Here is an 18,356-nt window from a genome sequence, read left to right on the forward strand (position 1 = left end):
AATATTGTTTCCTTGTACTTTACCGGAAGTATGAGCATACATACTCCCGCTAAAGTGGGGGCTAAATGTAGTGTTCTAAAATTGTGACACTTGCAATTTCGACTGCATTTTGGTCTTCACGATGGCGACGCAACACGCAACCTGAATGGAGACCCCGAAAACTGATTATGACACCAAAAACTGCATTTTCTTGCACCCTGGCCTAAACCTCCTTTGCACCCTGCTGTCCCGGGAGGTGGGACCAGAGCGCCAAGCGCCCTGGTCCCTGGGTCCTATTTTGGGCCCGGTCTCTTTTGGACTTCGGGTCTTTATGTTTGCAAATTGGAAAATTATCTTTCCTTGTCGGCCTAAGGTCGGGAAAATCAGTCTATCAGCCCTAAATGACAAGTATATAAACTACATTTTCCTCTCTCATTTGGATATATACATACATGAGGGAAAAAGCGTGGAAACTATACTCAAGCATTCAAGTATTCAAGCATTCTTTCAAGCAATTGATCATTCTAAGTCTCCATTCAAGGCTAAGTGTTGCATTCAAGACAAGGATTCAACCATTGAAGAGGAGATCACTTACTACATACTACTACAACATACAACATACAACATCTATACCTTCGCACATAAGGATACAAACATCCTTACAACAAGGTATTAGTACTTGTTTTACATTACAGACATTTACATTTTACAGCATTGCTCATTTCTTGGTTAATTCCAAAACCGGAGTTTGACCTAAAGGCAAACCCCTAATCCCTAACCCCCCAATCGTCTTCGCTTTTCTGTGTGTAGGTTGTAGGTACGCGGCTGAAATTGTAGATCTGGAATCCTTGTGCAGAGACGAACAGATCCCCCTTCGTTTCGCGGATTTTTCGGAGGACCGTGGCGCTCGGGCGCCATCGTCCTGACAACTTTTGCTCAAATTTGTAGGACAACGCCGTATCGACATTTTACTGCTAATTCCAGGTCCGCGGCTTCATCCTATATCCCTATCTCAGTTTATAAGCAAATCTTTGTCACTTTCTATGCATTCCTAGCTTAATTCTTCTATCAACATTCTTTACAAAACAGGGTAGCCTTGCTTTCTTAACACTTGAAACTCATTTAGCATCCAATCTTGCATTGCATGCGATTGGATCTTGTGGGTTTCAACCCCTCTTTTGAATGTAAAGTCTCTCCCCTAAGTGAAAACCATCAACCCTAGTGAATCTCCCTTCTCTCTCCTTGGAGTTGGAAGAGGGGAGAGCGACTAGGGTTCGATCGTGATTTTCCGCTTTACATTTTGTTTCTTCACATATGCTTGTATATCATTCACAACCAATTCACAATAGTTTGATAACCAATTCACACATCTAGACACTTTCATTTATTCTAGGTTATTCATTTAAAATCTCAACTAGGTCTGCCACAAATAGAATGTATATGAATTACATAAAGTAGGCCACCACAAGAAACTATACATAATGCAGTCCAATCTAGGAGATAATAGGGCCCTAATTACATATTTCTAAGTTGATTCCAATGAATCGCACACACTAGCACATCCTCCAAAGTTAGCATCCAATGTAATATGTAGAAAATCAATAAAGCTTGTTAAATAGTTGGCCCAAGAATAATCTTTCAAGGCAAATTACTCAATGCATATCTACACAATAAGACCTATATAAACCTTCTAATTGAATCTCCAATGCATATCTAGACCAAAAGAGTGTGATCCAAATAAGATAAATCAACCAAGTCAGCCAAAGACCAACACAATTGATAGTGTCAAACATAAAACAACATAACTTCACTTACCGATCAAACCAACACTAGAAATCTGAAGTGGAACACTACACAAACCATATGAACATGTCGTCCAAGATGCAACATTTGAACAAAAACAAAAAGGAAGTGCAGAGAATTCTCCGGACTAGTCCTAATAGACAACCTCACTATCAACAAACCACCACAACCAACTTCATCATCTAAGCAATTGAGAACTTGAAAACTTGATTGTGCAATATCCACAAAATATAGACATTATAGCCAAAATTGCAAGCCATCAGCATCAAGAACTAAATGAATGTAAATAATTCTTCCATAAGGACATTATATACTCTTTTTTCTATATTGTAACTTCCACTACTATAGCCTCCTGAAAACACCTCATACTCAACATCACCACTAGACAACATAACAACATCTGAAGACTCATTTTTGGAACATATACTACATCCACACAATTGAATAACTCCAAATTCCTCTTCACTTATGTTACCTCAACACACAATCACAATCAACATAGATTGTGTCACCAAAGACAACACCATACAAGTTTTACATCAATGCCAGCAGACCTCAAGTATCCAACAATCTCCTCCATTGCCATTGATGGAAACACTTGTATCACCAACTAACAATAAACTCTTTCCAATTGTATATCTCTCCCACTTTCTGTATCTCTCCCCCCTTTGACATCAAGGACAGAAAGGCAAAATATTGCAAACAATGACTGTCCATACTAACCTCTATAACAGCAATTCTCTTCCTTTGATAAATCTCTCTCTTTCTCTCTCTCTCTCTCTCTCTCTCTCTCTCTCTCTCTCTCTCTCTCTCTCTCTCTCTCTCTCTCTCTCTCCTCTCTCTCCCTAGTATTAGCCACCATATCAATCCAAGAGACAAAAGATAAACCTTGAATCTCCCCCTAGAAAGATGCACCACCTATATGTATCTAGCTTGAAGGAGGGGCAATAACCCCTAACTTCTACCAGAGATACTCAGAAATGTCATTTGGCAGTGCCTTGGTAAACAAATTTGCAATCTAATCCTTTGTAGGTATACATTCCATTCTGACTTCCTTCTCTGCAACCTTATCTCTTAAGAAATGATACTAGATGGAAATGTGTTTTGTCCTTGAATGCATTACCAGATTATTTGAAATATTAATTACAGTTGTATTATCACACATAATAGGAACTTCCTCATCATAAATCACCTTCATATCTTTGAGAGTTTGCTTCATCAACATGAGTTGAGTGCAACAAGATGCTGTTGTAATATATCTTTCCTAAACTATAGATAATGACATTGAATTTTGCTTTTTGCTAAACTAGGAGACCAATCTATTTCCCAAGAAAAATGCACCACCACTTGTACTTCTTTTGTCATTAGCACATTCGACCCAATCAACATCTGTAATGTCTATCAATGACAAATAATGATTCTTCTTATACCATAAACCAAAATTTGGAGTCCCTTTCAAATATATGAATATGCTTTTCATTGCTTGATCATAAGATTACTTTGGATTAGCTTGATATCTGGCAAGCAAATTGACAACATGCATAATATTTGGTCTTGAAGCACTCAAATACAACAATCCTCTAATCATAGACCTATACTATTTTCAATCAACTTCCAGAGATCCATCATCCTTAACTTGCAACCAATAACTATAGGAATTGCAATTGGTTTACAATTCTCCATACCAAACTTCTTCAAAATCTGATTGATAAACTTGGTTTGAGAAATTAAAATACCATCTTCTGACTGTATCACTTGAAGACCAAGTAAAAATGATAAACTCACCAATCATTGGCATCTCAAATTATTTTTGCATTTCTTCTGCAAATCTCTTACAAACACCATCATCTCCTCACAAAATGATATCATCAATATACAAAACAACTATTAATAGTTTATCACCTTCAACTTTGAAATAATGATTACTATTTGTTGTACCTTTTTTTTGTAAGACTAGGATTAAATCAATGTGGATCTTAGAAAGGTTAACCAAAAATCCCTAAAAAACAAAGAATATCCTAATCTCAAAATGAAGAATGCAAAATGCAAGAAGAAATTAAATGATTAACAACAATATCACTATCATGCAAACATTTTGGTTACCGCCATTTCTCTTTGAAGCTTTTAATGAAGTGTATGTGTGTTGCTCCTAGAATCATATTTAGCACTATTTTCATAGTGTGATCAAATGGAATCTCAAAGACCATGGTTCTTCAATGATGATGATGGATAATTGATAAGATAGCTAGCTTCATAATGATAATGTTGTTGAACTCACCACATGACTAAGGGGGGGATGAATTAGTTTGAACCTTAAAACAATTTATTTATAATCCCTGAAACTTTAAATCACAATCAACTTACCTTTGCAATTATGAAACATGATACCATAAAGCACAATACAAACAAGAACACCATATTAATGTGGAAAACCCAAGAAGGGAAAAACCACAGTGAGAATCACACTCACAATATGAACAAATACTTACAATGTTTTAGGATCAGGGCTAAGGTAGCTTACTACTCCTGATTGGACTTATAGGATTAAGGTGCACAACCTTAGGGAAAGATACAAGAGACTTGCATTACTGAGATGCACAATCTTAGTGCAAGATACAAGGACTTGCATTACTAAAGTACATTGCTCTAGGGTAAGATCACAAGCTACCAAACAAACTCACTATCTTTTGGCAAGTATAGGAAATGATGAATTCAAATTAAAAAAAATTATTGATCATAGAAATCCTTGAACCATTGTGTCAAGTGAATAATATCATGAAAAACATATCTTACTTCATTCACTGTCTCAAAACACTCTCACACTAAAGATATAATCATCCAAGCTCATCACAAACTGAAATTCACACTTTTGTTTCTTCACATATGTTTGTATATCATTCACATCCAATTCACAATAGTTTGATAACCAATTCACACATCTAGACACTTTCATTTATTCTAGGTTATTCATTTAAAACCTCAACTAGTTCTGCCACAAATACAATGTATATGAATTACATAAAGTAGGCCACGACAAGAAACTATACACGATGCAGTCCAATCTAGGAGATAATAGGGCCCTAATTACATATTTCTAAGTTGATTCCAATGAATCGCACACACTAGCACATCCTCCAAAGTTAGCATCCAATGTAATATGTAGAAAATCAATAAAGCTCGTTAAACAGTTGGCCCAAGAATAATATTTCAAGGCAAATTACTCAATGCATATCTACACAATAAGACCTATATAAACCTTCTAACTGAATCTCCAATGCATATCTAGACCAAAAGAGTGTGATCCAAATAAGATAAATCAACCAAGTCAGCCAAAGACCAACATAATTGATAGAGTCAAACATAAAACAACATAACTTCACTTACTGATCAAACCAACACTAGAAATCTGAAGTGGAACACTACACAAACCATATGAACATGTCCTCCAAGATGCAACACTTGAACCAAAACAAAAAGGAAGTGCAGAGCATTCTCCAGACTAGTCCTAATAGACAACCTCACTATCAACAAACCACCACAACCAACTTCATCATCTAAGCAATTGAGAACTTGAAAACATGATTGTGCAACATCCACAAAATATAGACATTATATCTAAAATTGCAAGCCATCATCATCAAGAACTAAATGAATGCATAGAATTATTCCATAAGGACATTATATACTCTTTTTTCTATATTGTAACTTCCACTACTATAGCCTTTTGAAAACATCTCATACTCAACATCACCACTGGGCAACATAACAACATCTGAAGACTCATTTTTGGAGCATATACTACATCCACACAATTGAATAACTCAAACTTCCTCTTCACTTATGTTACCTCAACACACAATCACAATAAACATAGATTGTGTCACCAAAGACAACACCATACATGTTTTACATCAATGCCAATAAACCTTAAGTATTTAACAATCTCCTCTATTGCCATTGATGGCAACACTTGTATCACCAACCAACAATAAACTCTTTCCAATTGTATATCTCTCCCACTTTCTGTATCTCTCCCCCTTTAACATCAAGGACAGAAGGGCACAATACTGCAAACAATGACTCTCCATATTAACCTCTATAACATTAATTCTCTTCCTTTGATAAATCTCTCTCTCTCTCTCTGGTATTAGCCACCACATCAATCCAAGAGACAAAAGATAAACCTTGAATCTCGCCCTAGAAAGATGCACTACCTATATATATCTAGCTTGAAGGAGGGGAAATAACCCCTAACTTCTACCAGAGATACTCAAAAATGTCCTTTGGTAGTGCCTTGGTAAAGATATCTGCAATCTAATCCTTTGTAGGTATACATTCCATTCTGACTTCCTTCTCTACAACCTTCTCTCTTAAGAAATGATACTAGATGGAAATGTGTTTAGTCCTTGAATGCATTACCAGATTATTTGAAATATTAATTACGGTTGTATTATCATGCATAATAGGAACTTCCTCATCATAAATCACCTTCATATCTTTGAGAGTTTGCTTCATCAACATGACTTGAGTGCAACAAGATGCTATTGTAATATATCTTTCCTAAACTGTAGATAATGACATTGAATTTTTCTTTTCGCTCAACTAGGAGACCAATCTATTTCCCAAGAAAAATGCACCACCACTTGTACTTCTTTTGTCATTAGCACATTTGACCCAATCAACATATGTAATGTCTATCAAAGAGAAATATTGATTCTTCTTATACCATAAACCAAAATTTGGAGTCCCTTTCAAATATATGAATATCCTTTTCATTGCTTGATCATAAGATTACTTTGGATTAGCTTGATATCTAGCAACCAAATAGACAACATGCATAATATTTGGTCTTGAAGAACTCAAATACAACAATCCTCTAATCATAGACCTATACTATTTTCAATCAACTTCTGGAGATCCATCATCCTTAACTTGCAACCAATAACTATAGGAATTGCAACTGGTTTACAATTCCCCATACCAAACTTCTTCAACATCTCCTTGATATACTTGGTCTGAGGAATGAAAATACCATCTTCTAACTATATCACTTGAAGACCAATTAAAAATGATAAACTCACCAATCATTGGCATCTCAAATTATTTTTGCATTTCTTTTGCAAATCTCTTACAAGCACAATCATCTCCTCCAAAAATGATATCATCAACATACACAACAACTATTAATAGTTTATCACCTTCAACTTTGAAATAAAGATTACTATTTGTTGTACCTTTCTTGAAGTTTTGTTGTAATAAATGTTTACCAAACCTTGTATACCAAGCTCTAGGAGCTTTCCTGAATCCAGAGTGCCTTCTTGAGTTTATAGACCATATTTGGATCTTCTGACAAATTAAACCCATGCTGTTGTTCAATTTATACTTCTTCTTCAAGTTCTCCATTCAATAATGCTAACTTAAGATTCATTTGATATACCTTAAAGTTCTTATATGAAAAAAATGTAAGAAATATCCTTATAGCTTTCATCCTAGATACCAAAGCAAAAGTCTCCTCAATGTCTATACCTTCAACTTGTGAATAACCTTTACAAATCAGTCTTGCCTTGTTCCTTGTGAGTTCTCCATCTTCATTCAACTTATTTTGGAACACCCACTTTGTTCTTATCACATTCTTGTCCATTGGTCTATGTACCAATTCCCATGTCTAATTCCTTTGTATTTGATTAAGCTCCTCTAATATTTCTTTTATCCAACCTTCATCTTTGCTAGCTTCTGCAATTTTTTTGGCTCCACCTAATATAGGAAACAAAAATTTGCTTGTTCACTACTCTCAACAAGTCTTCTTCTTGTCTGAACTCCTTTGTCTTTGTCTCCAATGATATGATCTGAAAGGTTCTTCCACACATACTTCACAAGTTTCTTAGGTGCTTGTTCAGGTTCCTTCTCTTTTGCATTTGTCTCTTTTTTGTCTTTTGTAACATCCTTCTCTTCCACAACAATAGGGGCATCCTCTATCTCAACCTTAGGTTCAGGTGCAACAAGATTCCATTCTTCACTCACTTTGGCATCCATACTTTCCACAATCTTCTTCAACCTCTTGCTATAACACTGGTATGCTTTTCTGTTTGTAGAGAATCCCAAGAATATTCCTTCATATGATCTTGCATCAAACTTTTCTAAGTCTTCTTCATCTATTTTGATATAACATTTGCTTCCAATTATTCTAAAATATTTGATTGTCAGTGATCTTCCATGCCATAGTTCATAATGTTTATTTGTGTGATTCACTCTACTTGTACCCTATTAAAATTATATAAAATAGGATGTACAACTTCTTTCCAATACACATTAGGTAGGTTAGCATTTTTCAACATAGTTTTAGACATCTCAACAACAGTCTTACTCTCAACAAATCCATTATGTCGAGGAGTCCTAGGTGCAGATTATTGCCTTCTAATACCATGTTCTTCACAAAATCTATCAAATTCATTTGATGAAAACTCTCCTCCTCTATCAAACCTCAAACACTTGATTTTAGAATCTATTTGATTCTCAACCATATATTTGAATACCTTAAATCTATTTAATGCTTTAGAATTTTCTCTTAAGAAAGTAATCCATGCCATTCTAGAATGATCATCAATGAGAAACATAAAATACCTTTCACCATTTAGTTCTCTTGTCCTTACAGGTCCAATGAATAAACTTCAAAGGCTTTGTAGTAGAGTACTCCTTGTTCTTGAATTTGTTCCTTGTTTTCTTTCCCATCTGACATTCCTTGCATACAATTTTAACAAGTTTGGTAATATTGGGTAAATCTCTCACAACATGATTAGAATTGATCTTCACCATGTATTCAAAGTTAACATGTCCTAATATGTTGTGCCATAGCCAACATTCATTGCTCTGTACCAGTAAAGAACTACTTCTTCTATTTTCCTTCACATAGTAAATGTTACCATTTGTTATTATGCCTTCTACAACTAATCTTCTGAAATCTTCTTTGTTGATCTAATATCTAGACTCATGAAATGTGAGATTGTAGCCTTTACTGCACATTTGATTCATACTCAAGAGGTTATGTCTCAAACCTTGAATGTAATAAACAACACCTCTCTTATGCTTACCATAAATGGAAATGGTTCCTTTACCAAAAATAGGTGTAGCTTCCTCTCCAACAAACATCATTAATCCACCATCATGTTTTCCAAATTCTATGGACTTCCTTTTGTCACCTATAATATGATTTGAGCATCCAAAGTCAATTATCTAGCCTTTAGTTTCCACTTTTGCATGCTGTGCAGTCTTCACAATTACTGATCTTTCATTATTCTTTTCAACTTGTGGATTACCAAAACTTTCATCATTCTTCTCTTCTATGGCTAAAAACAATGATTCTTTATTTGATCCATCACCATATTCATCTTCAGATGAGTAAGTCTCCATTGAACAAAGAATATTCTTAGACTTGTCTCTGTCATCTACTTTCTTATCTCTTCTGTGATTATCTTTTCTCTTGTTATCATCATCAGATCTCTTATAATTGTCTTCCTTGTAAGTACATCTAAAAGTATGGTGATCAATCCTTCCATAATAGAAACATTTAAAGGAAACTTACCTTTGTATTTCCTGCATCCTTTCTTTAGTCTTCTCACAGATTTTATTTCCACTTCATCCATGTCATTTCTTGTTTTAGGTTCATCTTCAATCTTCTTGGTAACTTTGAATGCTACCTCTTTCTTCTCATCAATTGAGCTGATCACTAAGCTTTGCAATCTCAAAGGCAGAGAGTGATTCATAAAGCTGATCCAAAGTGTATTTATCCATATCATGACTTTCTTCAATGGCATACTTGTTGAGTTTATAACAGTTAGGCAATGTTCTCATCACTTTTATCACATCTTTATTTTCTTCTATATTTTCATTAATACCCTTAATCGTACTTACTATCTCATTTACTCAATGGAGATAGCCTTAAATATTCTAATCTTCAGCCATCTTTAGGTTCTCAAGTATGTGCTTTAGGTTTTGAAACTTGACTTGCTTGATCTTCCCATCACCTTCATACATACTACTTGAATTATCCCAAATTTCTTTAGCAGTCTTCAACCGCATGACCTTCATGAATTATGAATCACTTAACTATTGACATTTCCACTCTAGCCTTTGCACTACTTTTATGTGCCTTGATCTCATCCAGAGTGTTAGGACCACTAGTAGGAGTAGTATAACCATTCTAAACACTATCCTATATACCAAGTGGCAAAGATTCCAAATAATATTCAATATGTGCCTTCTGAAAATAATAATATGTGCCATCAAACTTTGGTGCTTTGTAATTAACTTTCGGTGCCATCCTAGAGATTCCTCAAGCGGGTAAGCTTATCTTAGAGGAACCTTGCTCTTATACCAATTGTTGAACACACCAAAGGACCAAGATTGAGGGAGGAGGGTGAACCAATTCAGACCTTAAATTTTTTTATTTATAATCCCTTAAAATTTAAATCACAATTAACTTTTCTATGCAATTATGAAACATGAAACCATAAAGCACAATACACACAAGATCACCAGATTTATGTGGAAAAAATAAGAAGGAAAAAACCATGGTGAGAATCATACTCACAATATGAATAATTGATTACAATGTCTTAGGCTCAAGGTCAAGGTATCTCACTACACCTAAATGAACTTGTAGGACTAAGGCACATAACCTTGAAGAAAGATATAAGGTACTTGCATTACTGAGATGCACAATCTCAAGGAAAGATACAAAGTACTTGCAACATAGAAGCACACTACTCCAGGGCAAGATAAAGAGATTACATGCGTTGCCAAAAGGACTCACTATCTTCTTACATGTATAGGAAATAATGAATTGAAATGAACAAGATCTCTTGATCATGAAACTATCCTTGAACCAATTTGTCAAGTGAACTATATCATGGCAAATATATCTCACTTCATTCACTGTCTCAAAACACTCTCACTAACCCATTTGACTGCAAAATCTGACGAAAGTCCAATAATTAATTGTATCGTCGGGTACTTGTGTATTTAATGTGAAATTTTCATTTGAATTTTTTTTTTCCGACGTTCATCAAAATTGTGTCGCTCCTTGATTTTCGTCACTATTTTGACATACACTTAAATTTGTGGGCCGACGTGTATATGGTTAGCGTCGCCTTAAGTTTTGGGCCAACGGGTATATGGTTAGAGTTCGTCGAGGTTCTAGGCTGAATGTTTTTTCTATACTTATGATAGTTTGTTATATGCTGATTTTTTTGGGGGCAAAATATCAGAATTATTAGATTTTGTTACCTGTCTATGATTTAAAATTATTAGAGTGTGAGTTTGATATTTTTTGAAGATCTAAATATTCAAGCTTGGTAAAGAAAAATCATGTCAGATAATATTATTCTAGAACAAAATGAAGAGACAATTGCTAGATTGTGGGCTAGATTGAAAAGAAAGGGTGATGGGAAATGTTATTGTCCTTGCAATAATTGCAAGGGCTTAAAGACGAGAAGACTTTTAATCACAACAACTGAGAAACAATGTAGGCATCATGGTCACATTGAAGGGGGGCATGATTATCGTCTATTGGTAAGTTGTTCATTATATGTCTTTATATTGATTAAATTTGTAAATGTTTATATCATTTTAACATTTTTTATATATATTAAAAATCACTTGATCATGATCATGGTTTATTTGTGTTGATCATTATTATAAAGGTGGGGCACCCTAGGGCACATGATATGGATTATCACGGCTCAAAGAATGTGGTTTTGCAAGTGGAGGAACATGGAGCTATGAATATCAAAGATTAAGTTAATGATCCTATGGAAGAAGATGATCATGAGCCAGAAAACACAGTTGAAGATGATGGCCAACAATCTCCAAGTGATGGAAACACAAAAATCTCCAGGGTAGCAAAATCTAGAGAAGAAGAAATGGAAGAAATGAGCTATGAAGTCAGAGATTGTTAGCTTGATGATGATTTTTGCCTTATGGAGGCCCTCAAACCCAGAGAAGAAGCAATGGAAGAAATAAGCCATGAAGTCAACTATGACTTGTTAATCGGTTATGCCAACAACCTTTTGGCATCTCCTAAGGATTCAAAGAATAAAAGACTGGGAACTTATTAGGAAAGGAATGCACTTGCTCAACCCAGTAGTACCAAGGAGAAAAAGAAGAAAGTTGAGAAAGCAACTTTTGTGACCACCGATACAAGGGTGACTAGAAGTATTCAAATAAAAAAGGAACCTGTACCCAAAGTATATGCAAAGAAGTAGACTATAACAAAGAAGAGAGGAAGACATCTCAATCTTCAAGTAGAATATGAGGGAACTGAGTCTGATTAAGAGAAAAAGAAGCTAAAGGCAACTGGTAAGAAATCTAAATCTGTAGGGGAAATCCCTAAGCAAAATGTTTATATTGATGTTACATCTTGGAAGCTAGCGAGTCATTTTGAGAGGAATCTGAAGCTATTAAAGAAAAAGCATTTTGATAATGTAAAGGAATATTTTGATTCATTTGATGAAGGTCAAAAACAAGAAATTATTTAAGAGGTAATCAATTACCTGTGTCAAAAAAACCGGTTACCTCATGAGATTCATAAGGAAATCCCTGATTCCTTATACTCAATTATTGAAAATAAATGGAAAATGGTTGTAGATTAGGATCAAGAAATTATTGATAGAGTTTTTATTCAATATTTTCTTGAGTTGTCTCAAGATGAATTATTAGCATTGCTTGCTAAATTTAAAGGACAATTTAATTCAAGATCAAGGAGAATGAAACTATTGGCAGGAATAATTAAGGAAGTTTAAAATGATACTCATTGGGTAGCTAAGGCTATTCAAGGAATAAATGAGCAATTGAAGTATCATAAAAATATGCTTAATCAGACTGAGATTGGAGCTCCACCGAAGCTAGATGCTAAAGAGTTTATTACACCAAATGTTGTGTATCCTATTAAGAATAAGGATGACATAAGTTCTGCACCGGTTATATTCTCAGTAGATGAAGTTGAAGATATTGATGATACTGTTGATATAACCGACAATGACTTTGAACCTGTTAAAGAAATTGAACAACAACTGGACATTACTGATACACAGGAAGCAGTTGAAACACCGGTTATAGATTCTAAGCTCAACATCAATTGACTTCTCATTGCCTCGCACAAATCATAATCTGCATTTTCTACCATCATTCTGTAGGCGACATGCACAACAACAGATGATACATTGTTCATCCTGCTAGAATGGAATATCGAGTAGCCAATAACCATTGTTGTAAATCTGACTCCTAGATCTAGAATGTTATTGACCAATATAGCATGACCATCAGTAGTGGTCTTTTTCAAAGCAATAACAGTCTTCTTTGAGATTGTCCTTAATTTTGGTACTTCATCGATTTGATAGAAACTAGTCACTGCATGAATAGCTTCCTTAGTGATAGTGTGAGATCTATCAAGATACATGTTCCCACCATGTACACGACTAAGGATAATCCTAACATGTTTTTCCTCAAAATATTCAAGAAAATAGGCTGCATTATGAAAACCCTTTTCATAAACCCTAATAAATTCGGATTTGATCTTCCCGTTCTTATCACACAAAGATTTGAGCTGAGAATAGATTGCTAATGACCCTAGATCCTCAATTTTGCAATCAATTTAACTAGACAAATCTCCTTTAATCAAAACACCATCAGGAACTTGAGATAATGCATTATATGATTCTATTTTATCCAATCCCATTGACTCCATAGCTTCAACAGTAATCATAAGACTCTGCTAGTGTAGATGATGATGCCATTCTAGATAATCTTGATTCGAGAGAGATATTAACAAAAATACCCTATTCCCTTCGCGCCGGCAGGGTTTCTGGTTGATCTCTCATATGCACACCCGATTCGCCTTTCCTTATCTTCAAATCTGATTCAACTTTTGATTTGTAGCATAAATCATTTGCAATAAGCTAACAATGCTTTGTTTCACTCTGCAAGTGCTCACAAACTCTTCTTCGAATGCAATTAGGGTAAAAATAACTTAGTAAAACTTTCTTTTATTAACTTACCCACTGCATTCATTACACTACCGATAAGGTAACAAACCCTAATTACTTCTTAACAAATTCGTTTATACAGATAGGTATATAACCAGTTGGTAATCCTTAGAAAATCGATAGACAACAATATAAAAAATTCTCATATTACAACTCGAAATGTGAAACTCTCTTACCATACACTCTTCAAGGGGTTCGGAACTATATTTACCGATATGCTCCCCTTAGGATTTTTGAAAAGCTCAGTTAATCGGTGTAGCAATCTCCACACTCGATGAAGGGTTTGATTCTTCTGTTGGCTTGTCCTCACTTTTCTTCTTCCAAATTCTGTTCATCTCCGCTCTGGTTTCTTAAACATCTACCTTCTTCTTTCCTTTCTAATCTTCAGAGTGGTTTACTGGTTTGTTCTTCTTTTCTCTACAGAACTTTTCCATGTGTCCCAATTTGTGACAATGATAGCAGGCCATCCCAAATGCTCTCTAAGGTCCTGCATTACCTCTTCCAGTCCTTAAATGCAATTCATAGCTACATGACAGAAGTTATCGTAAATTGTGCAAATTACATTGGTTACCTTCTCCATCTCATAGGGACTTAATCGGTTAACATAAGGTTTTTGCTAGTTCATGCTTCTCTGGTTGTCATAAGTCCTTCTCCAGTCACCGATAGATCTTGGATTCATGTGAGGTGCTAGATTGTTCGCTCCATATATGTATTCAACTAATCTATGTCCATACATGTTGCATGTGTAACAATGACCTTCAAATCTTCTAGACACATATCTAGTATTAGCATTATATCCCGCGTTCTCATTAGATCTGCTTCTACACATATTAGTAGTATGTCTAGGTTTGTGATAGATAAAGAAAACATGTTTGAAAGATTTCTTATTGTTGGCAAGGGTTTGCCTATATCCTAGGATTTGTCGCAATCTTTCAATTTTTGTGTTGTAGTTTATGTCATGACCAAGGTTCATTTTAGGCAGGTTAGTTCTATGATAATTTGTATCCTCATTTTTAAATGTAAGTTCGACGGTTTGTAAAATGTGTACCTTATTGAACTTATGTGAATCGAGTTGAACTAGTATGAACTGCCTTGTACTTTTTGTTTTTGGTCAAGTCACTCATGTCTCCTTTCTTTTCAATATAGTTGGGAGTCTTTCTTGATAAATACACAAACATTCTCAAACATGCATGAACTAACTTGAACCTTTGTGTTCAATGGGTTCACGGAGTTCAATAAGGAAATATTATGATTCATTTTGAATGCCCAGGACTCTTCTTTCAAAGATAACAACTGGCGCCGATTTTCCCAAGGCACATGATTGGATGTTTGTAGTCATGGAAAGTTAAGTTCATGACACACGTCAAAACAGTTGGATGAGTGGAATGAGTGAGGTGACGGAAGTTAAGAGATTGTATTTAATGCTTGTCATATCAAAATCTCCACCATGTGTGAGGCAGATTTGTTTCTCATAAATTTAAATTTGATATATGGCACTGTTACAAGTGATGATATTACCAATAGCTCAGTCAGTTTTGGGTAAGGCACTGGAGGTGGCGAGAGGTAAACTTTTTCTGCAAACATAGGGATTTCATGAATTTGTTGACACAAGGTGAGTTTAGTTTTGCCGTTTTCCTGTTGGCTTTACTTTTGGTTTTGTTTTTGTGCTTGGGGAATCATATTTTAATGGATGAGTTAGTGAAAGTGAAGTCTGCATTTTATTTATTCGGCAATGTTGCTAGTCTAGAATGTGTGCATCCTGAATTCAGTGACATTGCCCTAAGAGACTTTGACATGGGCGAGCTCTTAGAGAGGATAAAAAGTCAAATGTCAGAACCATTCATGACTGAGATAGAAAATAGTGGTTTGGTGGAAGCGACAACCTTCCCTTCAGCAGTCGCTTGTCCAGAATTGGTGAGAGAATGCATTAATAGGTTTTATATTAGACACCAGTGTTTAAGGAAAGATGATGGTCAGGTTTTGTTAATAGTGAACCGAGAAACAATTGTCTCAGTTTTTAGAATTCCTGAGAGGGATGCATACTCTAAATTTACCCCTTCTCTCTTCATTACAAGATTTCATAAGAAGGTGGACATGCGTAGAAATGTTATTGCTAGAAGGTGGTTGATTAAACCTCAGAGAGGTGGTTCTCGTTTACCAAAATCCTTGAATAGAGATCATATGAAACCCTACATTAGGGATTTGATAGTTCTGTTGCATAAGGTTAAAGGAGCGGTTGATTCATATCTATCCGTGGAATGGATGTATCATTTCGTCCAAGTCATCTTAGATGAAACTTGCTACATAAATTGGGGAGAAGTTATTGCAGAAGAGCTCCAAGATCAATTGAAACAAGCATGGTTTGGGGATAGAGATTTCTACATGTCTTCATATCTTATATATTGCCTGGCATGCACAAAAGAATGGCAAGGAGTACCTCAAGCCCCAGTGTTTGAAGGAATTCGGGTTTTTGAATTCTACCCCTGTTTTCAGAGTGAGAAGGCTTTGGGAGACTATAGGTGGGTTCATGATGTTTTTACTGGAAGAATGTTTGCAGAATTGATAGGGAATCTAAAAAGAAGGATTTTTGAAGAGGCTCAACAATTAATTAGAGTATACAAGAGCTACTATATTCAGTATCCCCACTTCAGTTACCTTTGGGTGGGTGGTTTTGAAGAGGAACCCATGAAATTGCCTCGATATGGTTTTGATTGTTTTGTGCTAGTAGAGCTTTGTAGGCAATTGGCTCATGTGATTAAAAAGTATGCAGATTTAAGTGCTCATGAAGCCCTCTTTCCCCTTAAATTAGGTTCGTTTTCTTGCAAGTCATTTGCAGATGCAGCCAGTGTTGGAGTTGATTTAAATAATTGCAATTTTGGTTTCTATCAAGCTAGGAATAGTTTTGATAATAAACTCTTTGCTGTTCAGACCTTCAAATTAGGAAAGAGTTATGCTCCTTCTACCCATTTGGAAGATTTTTGGGAGGACTGTAAAGATGAGTTTGAAGTCCGGTTAAGAGACTATAGAAGATTGAGGATCCAACAGATTATTGATTGGAAGTTGGAGGTGAATGTTGAGGGGGTTACAGATCATGACGAAGAAATCCTTGATCCTGAATTTGATATAATCAAATCAAAGCCTTTAGATGAGATAAGTTGGTTTGAGTATGGAAGGGATGACAAAGATGTCAGGGCAATAACCATGATTCAAAGAACTATACATTGGCTTTCTAGAATGAGACGATTGGATGCTCAGAGTTCAGAATCACAAATGATTAAGCAAGTTGTTTTTAGGGCTCCTGATGCTAACATTTTTGAAAATATTTGTCTTGCAGGAACAAAAACAAAAACCAAGAAATCTTCTCACCATAAAAAACCCACCTCTATAGCTAAAGAGGCTATCAAATCACCTATTTCTATTCGTGTGACTAGATCAAGGGCCAAAACTGGTAGGAGCAAACCACAAGTTGTAGAACACTTTATTGATCTAGACCCGAGCAAAGAAGGTGTGAAGGATAAGTTGCCAGAAGTAATAAAGTTGTCCAAGATGGATCACCTCGCAGATGAAATTGATATGGATTTTGCTGAAAACCTTGACACTTCTCTTGGTTTTAAGGAACAAACTTAGGAGAAGTCTTTAATCGTAAAATATTTTGTTGCCAGTTCTCCCCAATGGCTAGTGTCTTTTGTAAACAAAAGGTAAAATATTGTTCCCATCGCGTTGCCAATCGGTGATGTTGTGAGTAAGTATGTACTGAAAACACCTCAACCAAAAAGGGAAAAAGCAATGACAAAGTTATAGATTGATGATAAAATAGGGAAATGGATGGCAGAGGTTGAGAAGCCAAAGGTTGATAGAGAAGCATCTGAGCTTTCTGTCAATAGTTACCATGTGGAGAAAGTAGAGCTTGGAGTTGCTGACAGAGATACAGATAACCATCACTTAGAAGTTTCTGCAAAACACACGCTAACTCAATCACAAAAGGATGAGAAGGATAAGAAGGAGCTAAAACAGATGATCAGAGTGCTGGCAAATTACATTGATGCGATCAATGGTGTATCTTCTTCTCCTAAGCCGTTAGGTCAAGCTTCCCAATATTCTGATCCCACATCACTGCCAGTCGAAAGTTATTGAGTTAGATCCAAAGGGGAAAGGCCATAGCAACTTTTTTTGAGGATTGGGTGAATGGAGTCATTAATGACAGATGCAAATTCATTCGAGAATCCAGAAAAGTGTTTGATGAAACCTCACTGATAATAACGAACATTCAATCATAGGTTAAAACGTGGGAAAGTGAAGAAACCAAATGGACGTCTGCCTCTTTACAGATTTATGAAATTCAAAAGTATGGGGTCGCTAAATTCTTGTGAGGCCCCACCCCGACTTAGTTTGACATTTCAGTGGTTTTTATGATGAAACTATTATGGATGCTTTATTTTTTTTATGCATTATGGATTTAGAACTTATATGATTCCATGATTTGGATAACATTGCTATATGTTGATGCTTTATTTATATGATTTATGATATAGAACA

This window comes from Cryptomeria japonica, chromosome 9, assembly GCF_030272615.1.
Source record: "Cryptomeria japonica chromosome 9, Sugi_1.0, whole genome shotgun sequence".
Taxonomy (NCBI): domain Eukaryota; kingdom Viridiplantae; phylum Streptophyta; class Pinopsida; order Cupressales; family Cupressaceae; genus Cryptomeria; species Cryptomeria japonica.